General features: G+C 37.3%; 1 pseudogene; it reads left to right on the top strand.

Moving 5' to 3' along the window:
* The first annotated feature begins 2,637 nt into the window (after window positions 1-2,637).
* Window positions 2,638-4,064, top strand: LOC140180113 (homeobox-leucine zipper protein REVOLUTA-like; annotated as a pseudogene).
* The last annotated feature ends 7,167 nt before the right edge of the window (window positions 4,065-11,231 follow it).

The raw sequence follows: 11,231 nt of genomic DNA, 5'->3' as shown, positions 1-11,231 counted from the left end.
TTTAAGGATGAATTTGAAATCATGTACTTCTTGTTCTTTTGTGATTAAAAACATTTTTCATTTTAAGAAAGATGATGGATTCATAGGACATTCATAGCTTTAAGACATAGACACTTAAACACTATTGATCATGTAATAAAGACACAAACATAAATAAACATAAAGCATAGTAGACGAAAAACAGAAAAATAAAGAACAAGGAAATTAAAGAACGGGTCCACCTTAGTGATGGCGGCTAGTTATTCCTCTTGAAGATCTTATGGAGTGCTTTAGCTCCTCAATGTCTCTTCCTTGCCTTTGTTGCTCCTCCCTCATGACTCTTTGATCTTCTCTAATCTCATGGAGGAGGATGGAATGCTCTTGGTGCTCCACCCTTAGTTGTCCCATGTTAGAACTCAATTCTCCAAGGGAGGTGTTGATTTGCTCCCAATAGTTTTGTGGAGGGAAGTGCATCCCTTGAGGCATCTCAGGGATTTCATGATGAGGAGCTTCCTCATGCTCTTGTTGAGGTCCATGAGTGGGCTCTCTAGTTTGCTCCATCCTCTTTTTAGTGATGGGCTTATCCTCTTCAATGAGGATGTCTCCCTCTATGACAATTCTAGCCGAATTGTAGAGGTGACAAATGAGGTGAGAAAAGGATAACCTTGCCAAAATGGAGGACTTGTCAGCCACCTTATAGAGTTCTTGAGGTATAATCTCATGAACTTCCACTTCCTCCCCAATCATGATACTATGGATCATGATGGCCCGATCCACAGTTACTTCGGATTGGTTGCTAGTAGGAATGATAGAGCGTTGGATGAACTCCAACCATCCTCTAGCCACAGGCTTAAGGTCATGCCTTCTCAATTGAACCGGCTTGTCTCTTGAGTCAATTTTCCACTGAGCTCCTTCCTCACATATGTCCATGAGGACTTGGTCCAACCTTTGATCAAAGTTGACCCTTCTAGTGTAGGGGCGTGTATTTTCTTGCATCATTGGCAAGTTAGACGCCAACCTTACATTTTCTGGACTGAAATCTAAGTATTTTCCCTAAATCATTGTAAGCCAATTCTTTGGATTCGGGTTCATACTTTGATCATGGTTCTTAGTGATCCATACATTTGCATAAAACTCTTGAACTATTAAGATTCCGACTTGTTGAATAGGATTGGAGAGAACTTCCCATCCTCTTCTTCGAATCTCATGTCGGATCTCCGGATACTCACTCCTTTTGAGTTTGAAAGGGACCTTAGGGATCACCTTCTTCTTGGCCACAACTTCATAGAAGTGGTCTTGATGGACCTTTGAGATGAATCTTTCCATCTTCCATGACTCAGAGGTGGAAGCAATTGCCTTCCCTTTCCTCTTTCTTGAGGTTTCTCTGGCCTTAGGTGCCATTAATGGTTATGAAAAAACAAAAAGCAATGCTTTTACCACATCAAACTTAAAAGGTTTGCTCGTCCTCGAGCAAAAGAAGAAAGAAAGTAGTAGAAGAAGAAGAAAATCACTACAAGAAAAAAGGTCTATGGCCACGCTTTTTTTTGCCACACTTTAAATGCGTGGCCAAAAGTGGTCAATAGCCACGCTTTTGAGAGGGTGGCGATTGAATAGAGATTCGGCCACGTTTTTTCTTGCCACGCTTCAAAAGCATGGCGAAAAGGGTCTACGGCCACGTTTTATTTTTGCCACGCTTCAAAAGCGTGGCCATAGAGAAAAACAGGAACGTTTTAAAAGCGTGGCAACAGGGTTTCATTACGGATGCGGTTATGAAGCGTGGCCATATCCTGGCACTCTTTTGGCACGCTTTTGAAGCGTAGCCAAAAGGTTTTTGAAAAATAAAACCCTAATAAGCCCAAAGAAAGCTTCGGGACTACTCTCTCACTCTCAACTCGATCTTACGCTATCACTCTCAACTCCCATCTCTCAACCCTGGAAGAGCTCAGATCCCCGCCGTCACCAGCACCGTCCTCGCTGCGCCATTAGCCTCCCCTCTGCCTCGTCTCCCCCTCGTCACTAGGGTCGCCCTCCTCGCCGATCTCCTCTGCATCGTCAGTGTCGTCTTCTCTTGCCACCATGCCTTCCTTGTAGCTTTTCTGGAAACAACAAAAAAAAAGTAGTAAGGAGTACCAAAAAGGGAGGCAGATTGAAGAATGTTGACATGTTCAAACTTGAAAGGAGTTGGATCCGAAACCCAAGCACCCTCCAAAACCCAAGAAGCAACCCTAACCACGCTTCCATCGCATCGCATCGCACTAACCACGCTCTCTCTCTCTCTCTCTCTCTCTCTCTCTCTCTTTCTGCTCCCAACGCTAACTGCAATGTAAGTCTCCTCAATCAGATCTATTCTCTTTGTACTTGATTTCTCCCATGGATCTGATCCTATGTTAATTTGTTGTTTTCTTATTTATTGACCTGCACTTAGGGCTGACGACGAACCCGTTGATCAAAAGAGATATCTCAAAGACTCTTGCAAACCAAAGTGTGTCAAACCATTACTTGAATATCAGGTATGGATTCCCTTATTTTTATTGCTTTTTCTACAAGATGGCTTCTGGAATGGCAGAATAGATAGATTCAAAGATTTAGGACAAAATGGTAAAACAGTACTAGGAAATGAAATGTTTATATTTTATACCTTAGGTTCTGCCTTCTTATATGGATGATGTGAGTTGGTTATAATTTTTTACTGAACCATATAATCTAGAAACAAACAAGAGATGCTACTATTCTTTCATTCTGTTCTTCAATTGCCTTCCTCTAAGTTCACTTTTTTCTTATTTTTTCTTCCTTTTTCAATATAATTTTAAATAGTATTGCAGTTTGTTCATGCAGAAATGTAATAAGTAGACTGGTTCTATATAACCATTTTGTTTTCTTTGGACAGTTATGTAGTGGAATTGACGAGAATGCCGTGGGGGCTTGTTCTGAGCTCATATTTGCTCCTATTGATGAAATGTTCCCAGATGATGCTTGATTGTTGCCTTTCGGTTTCCGCATTATCCCGTTGGATTCAAAACCAGTTGAGTTCTATTTATATTTGGTTCTTTTTAGTGTTAAATCTCTTGATATTGCATTTGAATAGAGAAAAAAGTATTGTGCAAGTAAGAAAGGAGCTATTGAAACTGATGTGCATGTATGACACACTATAATCATGTTGATATCATTGTTTTCCAGGGTGATAAAAAGGATTCAGTGATAGCAAGTCAAACCCTGGATTTGACATCTGGTTTTGAAGTTGGCCCAACAACAAATGGTGCACGCGATTTGGTATCATGTCATAGTGCTCGGTCGGTGTTGACTATTGCCTTCCAGTTTCCTTTTGACAATAGTCTGCAGGATAATGTTGCTGTCATGGCACGCCAGTACATCTGTAGTGTGATTTCCTCTGTGCAGAGGGTTGCCATGGCGATTTTTCCATCTGGTATAAACTCGGCAGTTGGCTCAAAACTCTCTCCTGGTTCTCCAGAGGCTCTTACACTAGCCAACTGGATCTACTGCAGTTATAGGCAAGTCTGCATCTGTTGTATTGTGTTCAAGCTTTATTGTTGAATCTTCATTCTTGAAAAGTATCTAATGATGCCCTTAACTTTTGTGTTCTTTTTTCTTCTAATAACAGTTATTATTTGGGGGCAGAGTTGCTGAGATCTGATTCTCTCATTGGTGAGTCAGTGCTTAAACATTTGTGGCATCATCAGGATGCTATTTTGTGCTGTTCTTTGAAGGTATGGCAGATGTTTTGTTCATAGTAGAGTTCATCATTTCCATGAAAGCCTTTAATTTAAGATATATATGATTCTCTGTCTAGATCGTAGTCGGTGCCTGTGTTTATCTTTGCAAACCAGGGTGGCCTTGACATGTTGGAAACAACTTGGGTGGCTTTACAAGACATCATGTGGGTATTTAGAGGAAGATAATTCATTAAGTCTGCAAAATTGTAACAATGAATCTTTCTCTAAGTGTTGTTTATGTATGTTCAACTTTAATTTGTGGGAAATGGGAATTGTTTCTTTCATTAACTGTTATGTTTCTTTGTTTATCAGTGCCTTGTATTAACTACATCTTGTGAAGGCAGAGAAAACTAGAAAATACATTCCAAAAGAATTCAAATAGGTTGAAGCTTTTGGGTAGGTCCAATATTGTAATTTCCTCTTTTTAGATTATAAATGCAGCAATTCTTTTATGGGTTTGAGTCTTTAGGCAATTTGTAAATATTGAATCCAAGAAATGTCGTCAGTTTGGAAGACTAACTATTACTGACGTGAACTCAGGGATATTTTTATTTGATGTCTTTTGATTTGCATTTTAATCTTTACAATGATGGTTGCCCGATGTCCAGTGTTTCTCCGCGAGCCCAGAGCCACTACTAGACCCTGTTTTACTGTGCACCCACCCTCTGCCACTGTCGCTACCCCAGCGCCACCACTAGGCCGCCACCGTGTTGCTCCAACCATTCACTCATCATCATCAATCTTTCCCTTCCTTTCCCCTGTTCCAATTCCCTGCTTCCCAGGTTCCCCTTTCATCTCATTTAATCTGGTTTAGCTCATTCTGTTTAGCTTGTTTAGTTCAACTAATTTAGTTTAGTTGAATTAGGTGGTTAGAGAATCTGGACTGGTTAGTGGATGTAGGTTTTGTTTTGTTTACTGCTGCTGTTCGGAATGAATTTGTCTTTCCTCTGAATGTTGCCCTGGATGAACTTGTTTATTGTGCTATTTTGGTGTTGAATTCTGGACTTGTGATTGCTGTTTATTGTATTTTTTTTCATTGTCCACAATAGATGTTGTGAAAGTGTTACTGTTTCATTAATTTTTCTTGGTTTGTTGTTGCTGAGTGCTGCTTTGCTTGTTGCTTGGTCCATATTATATGAACTGCAATGATTTCAGTTTGTGGAACTGGTTAAGTCGTATGAATTCTGTTTGCTGCTTGCTTGAACCTGGGAAACATGCTATTTACTGCTGCTGTTTAATAAACAATTGCTTCTGTTGATGATTCTATTCTTATTTTGAGTTGTGTCTTGAACGTTCTGAATCCTAACACCAAAGTTTGATAATAATAATAATAATAATGTGATTTTTCTTGTAGTATCATTGATTAGCATGTCAAATCTCCTTTTTTGAGTTACTAATTTTCAATTATAATCAATTTCAGGGGCCAATATTCTTGTAGATAATAAAGATTGCATTAAACTTGTAGATTTTGGGGCCTCCAAACAAGTTGAGCTGGTAATCTAAGTCTTCTCTATTTCTCTACTATAGTACTATTAGATATACTATTTTGACTTTGTGAGGATCTTGTATCTGCATATTTGTTTGATTTAGGAGTTATTTATAACATAGTCTCGATTTTGTGTTCCTATTAATATCTTAGTTATTTATAACTATCTTTGATGTGCATCATATTCATTACTTCACATACAGAAAGAAAAGATAATTGATATTCATTATTCATTATGATACAAAGAAATCGAGCTAGCTAGTTCTAAATTTCTAATAGAAAGAGATGAAACTGCTACAGTTTTGCGATGGGGTTGCAACTCTTATGGAGCACATAGGTTCATAATAAACTTAATTTGAGCATATTGCACCATCAATATCTCAACCAATCATGTTTATTTCTGAAGTTTGAAGATTATATTAAAAAGATAATGACACTTGATCATTATGAGTTAGAGATACAGCATTATAAATCATTTGGTTGCAAGAAACTCCTCATTCAAACATCATAGGACAAAGCTAAATACTTAAGGAGTAAATATTTGCACTAGTTTTTTTTCTAGAAGAATATAAATAAAAAATTTCATTAACCAGTCAATGCAAAAGCAGTTAAAACCGATTCCAGTCTAAAATTATTGCTTGTGTTAACGTGTAACTATTGATTAACATATCTACAAGTGTTTTAAAGTGGTGTTCTAGTTTTTTCTGGTTGATGAAGCAGTCATTGTTTTATTTGTTGCCACTCACCGATTGTGTACTTTTTTATTATGCCTTTTGTTTTTTACGAAAAAGATTTGGATCTGGTTCTGCAGGCTGCAGAGGCTTGGATTGATGTTGAAAGAGTTCATACAATTGCATTAGGAGCCAAGAAGACTGGTACAAATTTTAATTACTTAATTACTATACTAATTGTATATTGTAATAATCCAGAAGTTTGTGTTAAGCTGACCAAGTTTATTTTTATTCCTATTAGCATAATGCTGATGAATTTTTATAGTAGAATGTGAACCTGGTTTAATTTGGAATTGTTAATACATGCATAAATTAGACTATTTCTTATAATATTTTTATATATATCGTTTTTGTTGGTTCAATTTGTTCTTGATATTTTGCTGCAGGCTAGTATTAGAATGGATAACTTAAACGCTTAATGCACAAAGTGGAGCAGTTTTAGGTTGATTCTGATCTTTTACCAAGTATTTAGGTTGATGATCATCTCTATTAGTGTAATTTGATATATTATGAGCAGTTCTAACTTGTATTGTTTTTGTATTTTTCTTCGGTTTTTAGTTTTGGAATTTGAACTCGAGATTTATTTTGTATTTGAGTATTAGTTTTTTAATGTATAAAACAATTATAGTAAATTATATATGTCACTAACTATTGTTTGATTTGTCTTGTAATAAAAATTGCATACTATATTTGTAGGTTTGGTAATAAAAAAGGATTGAAAATTTATATTGTGTAGTAATGAAGATCAAGTAAGGAAAATAAATCTATTTTTTTAATTTAACAAGGCTTTCGCCACGCTTTTAAAGCGTGGCTGTATATCTTGCTATGGCCATGCTTTAAAAGCGTGGCTGTATCTCTCCCGATCGCCACGCTTTAAAAGCATGGCCGTATCTCTCCTTATCGCCATGCTTTAAAAGCGTGGCCGTATCTCTCCCTATAGCCACGCTTCCAAAGCGTGGCCATATCTTCCGCATACGGCCACGCTTTAATGGGTGGCTAGTTGTAAAAAGCGTGGCAAAAGAAAAAGCGTGGCGATAGAGCAACCGCCACCCTTTCATACGCCACCCTTTCAAAAGCGTGGCGGTAGCTTAAAAAGCGTGGCGAAAAGCTATCGCCACGCTTTTTTCAGCTTTTCGCCACGCTTTAAAAGCGTGGCAATAGACGTGTTTTCTTGTAGTGAATGGAGGAGATGGATGAAGATATGTGGTTCGGCCAAGGGGTAGAAGTAGTGGTTGTAATGTGTGAGAATGAAGGAGTGGTTAGGGGTTTATATAGGGGTGGGGGGAGGGTTAGGTTTTGTGTATTAGGGTTGGGTTTGGGAGGGAAAGGATTTTGAATTTGGAGGTAGGTGGGGTTTTTGGGAAAGAGTGGATAGATGTGATTGGTGAAGGGTATTTGGGAAAGATATATGGAGGTGATTGGTGAAGGGTATTTGGGGAAGAGTGTTATCAAAGGGTGTGAAGAAGAGAGAGAGAGTAAGTTGAGGTTGGTGGGGATCCTGTGAGGTCCACAGATCCTGAGGGGTCAAGGACTTAGCATTCCTATTCCATTTAAGCGTGTAAACGCCCTTAGAGTGCAATCCTGGCGTTTAACGCCAGACTGCTGCTTGTTTCTTGCGTTAAACGCCAACTTTTCTCCCTTTCTTGGCGTCAAACGCCAACTTGGTGCCTATTTCTGGCGTTAAACGCCAATCTGGTGCTTGTTTTTGGTGTTTAAATGCCAATAAGTTCTTCTTCTAGGGTGAGCTATTTTTAATGCTGTTTTTCATTCTATTTTTGATTTTTCAGTTATTTTTGTGACTTCACATGATCATCAACCTACAGAAAACATAAAATAACAATAGAAAATAAATAGATATAATTAAATAACATTGGGTTGCCTCCCAATAAGCGCTTCTTTAATGTCAATAGCTTGACAGTGAGCTCTCATGGAGCCTCACAGGTGATCAGAACAGGGTTGGGGCCTCTCAACAACAAACTTAGAGTTTGGTTGTGGCCTCCTGACGTGGCAAAAATTGGCGAATTAAGAATTGTTATAAGATATGTGTTGCAAGTATAGTTCTTAACCAACCAGAAATCCACTTATCAATTTAGAAGGGTTGTCACAAAAATTAAAATTAAAATACTGGGAGTATGAATCCCAGGTCGTCTCCCAACGAGTTGCAGAAAGGTGTGCTATTTTATTAATCAGATATTTTTAAAATGGGTTGAGTTGAATAAACAGAAAATGAAATTAGAGAAATTAAATAATTTAAATAGAAGCCTTGACTGGGAGTAGATTAGTTGGAAGCCCTATTCTTGTTGCAGTACTCTCAAGATTAATTGATAATTGAAGGTTGTTCTGTTTAGTTATCCTTTACTAGGTAAGGGAAGGTCAAACAAGTTGGAATGCTGTTTCTATTCACAAGTCCCAATCCGCTCAATTGAAAAGGATTAGTGTCAGTGATTAGAAAGCATTCCAACAATAAACCCAATTACAATTTTTCTTTTAAGCACCCCAACTCAAGGGTTCCTTTCAATCAACTCCCCATCAAGTTAAGGAACTACTCGCTCATTGTGAATGTAGAACTCATAACATAAGAAAGGGAATTAAAGGAAGACATGATAAATAAAACTCAAAGGAATCAATTAAAAACAAAAGTAGTTCTTGTATTAATAAATTCTAAAATAATCCAATAGTAAAATTGAGTAAATTAAAGGACATGGAAGAGTAAAGCCAAGTAAAGAAAACGAACTAGAATGACGAAGTCTTGATGAGGTAATAACTCTTCTCAATATCCCAATGCAAGAACAATAGAAATTAAAATCCTAAGAACTATGAATGTGTAGAGAGAGAAAACCTAGAGGAGGAGTAAAACTAGATCTAAAACTAAAAATTATGTAGAATGAATATTCTTTTTGGTTTTTGCATGTTCTCTGGCTCTAGTCTGCTTTTTCGGGCCGAGAACTGGGTCAAAGTAGGGCCCAAAATCGCCTCCAGCGAATTCTGTAGATTATGCAGATCGCGCACGTCACGCGATCGCGTCATTCATGCGGACGCGTCATTCGGCGTTTTGCTTGCCACGCGGGCACATCGTCCACGCCTCCGCGTCACTTGTGCTATTCCAATCCGCGCGGTTGCATGAGCCATGCGGCCGCGTCACTGCGATTTCCTCTCTTTCGCGCGGTCGCGTGAGCCATGCGGCCGCGTCACTTCTCGCTGGTCATCTCCTCAACTTCTTGTGTTCCTTCCATTTTTGCAAGCTTCCTTTCCAATCTCCAACTCATTCATGCCCTATAAAGCCTGAAACACTTAACACACAGATCACGGCATCGAATGGAATAAAGGAGAATTAAAAATACATAATTAAAAGTCTCTAGGAAGCAGTTTTCAATCATCTAATAATTTTTGGAAGGAATTATAAATGCATGCTAATTATATGAATAAGTGGGAAAAGATCATGATAAAACCACACAATTAAACACATTATAAACCATAAAATAGTGGTTTATCAACCTCCCCACACTTAAACATTAGCATGTCCTCATGCTTAGTTGAAGGAGATAAAACAGATGAGTAGGAACATGTAAAACTCATGCAATGCACTGCAACATATATATGTGAATGGAACTATATGATTCTTGTCCACTTGATCAATAGTAAATAAGCTCTTCAAAATAATTACAAATTAAATTCCACTAATTCAATTCTCATGCAGTAAGAACAGATAAAAATGCAAGAAGGTAGCTCATGAAAGCAGGGAACATAGAATTTTAAGCATTGAATCCTCACTGATGATGTATATACGCTCTAATCTCTCTAGTGTATAGGGCAATCAATCTATCCTTCTCTAATCGTGCTCTCTAATTTTTGTTCTTCTCCTAACCAATCAACAACATTAAATATACCAATGCATACATCATGAGGTCTTTTCAAGGTTGTAATGGGGCTAAGGTAATAGTAAGGATACATATATGACTAAGTAAGCTTATAAACTGAATTTTAATCAACCCAAGCTTTAACATAACCTATATATATTCTATATAGCTTTAGAATTCATACCTAGCTACCCAGAATTTTCCTTTCACATTCAATACTCATGTATCAACTTTTTATCTTAATTTTATCATACATGCATTGATCTTTGAATTCTTAACTTTACATTGGGGTAATTTTGTCCCCTTATTTATTTATTGAATATTTTTGGTTTTTTTTTCATAAGCATAAAAATAAACATAGCTTATCAATGCACATAGATTTTTAATTTTTATAGTTTCACATAAGTAGGTCTCCAAATTTCTATTATATTATCATTACACATTCCCTTATTATCTTTTGTTCCCACAATTTCCCATACTTAATTAGCACACACAATTCTATCTTCAGCTAACCAAAGATCTAGTTTGGGATATATAATTATTTTTCCACTTAAGGCTAGTAATGTGGTAAAATGTAGAACAAATGGGATTTAAAGGCTCAAAGTGGCTAACAAAGGTAATTGAAAGGGTAGGCTTAATTTGGATAAGTGAGCTAAACAATTAATGGCCTCAATCATATGCAAACATATAAATATAATAAACATTAGACATATAGGATGGAACAAAATATAGATTACAATCATAGAGAAGTAAACACACAAGAATAAAATAATTATGGTTAAATAATGTAACCATGCATAAAGGCTCAAATCTCACAGGTTGTGTGTTCTTTAGCTCAAAAATCATGTTCCAAATACAACTTCAAGCAAATTTAACATGAAAGTTTTAATTAAAATTAGTAAAATTTTTGTTCCAAAAATAGAGTCTTAGAAGAAACTTATTATCTTTTCAATCAAGTAGAACATGCATGCAACTAATCTATTACTATGCAATTTATCCTATTCTATAAAAGAAAAACTAACTAAATATCCTAATTTATTGGTGTGTAAGGAAGAGAAATTACCTCCGGAAGTCAGGTACTGCCCGACCTCCCCACACTTTAGCCTTTGCACCGTCTTTGGTGCCATATGTCAGAAACAAAGGTGGGCTGGTAGCAGTATCTCCACAGTTTGGGCCATCATAGATTCATGTGCTGGTAAAGGAAGTGGAATCCAAGGTGTCTGAGTCCTTGAATTTTCCCATAATCAGCTCCTTGAGGTATGTGAATCGGCGCTTGTTACGACGCTCTCTCATCTTAGCTTTGTGTTCCTGCCGATCCAACCTTTCGAGTATCTGATAGAGCAGTTGGTCTGTTGTAGGTGCTTGTGGTGTTGAAGAAGGAATATCTTCAACCAGTTCAGTCTGATGGCTTGTGGCGGCTAGTGGAGGTCTGATGTATTTCCCATAA

Source organism: Arachis hypogaea, chromosome 16 (assembly GCF_003086295.3).
Source record: "Arachis hypogaea cultivar Tifrunner chromosome 16, arahy.Tifrunner.gnm2.J5K5, whole genome shotgun sequence".
Lineage (NCBI taxonomy): Eukaryota > Viridiplantae > Streptophyta > Magnoliopsida > Fabales > Fabaceae > Arachis > Arachis hypogaea.
Note: the sequence above shows the minus strand (reverse complement) of the source record. Positions and strands in the feature narration are given on the sequence as shown.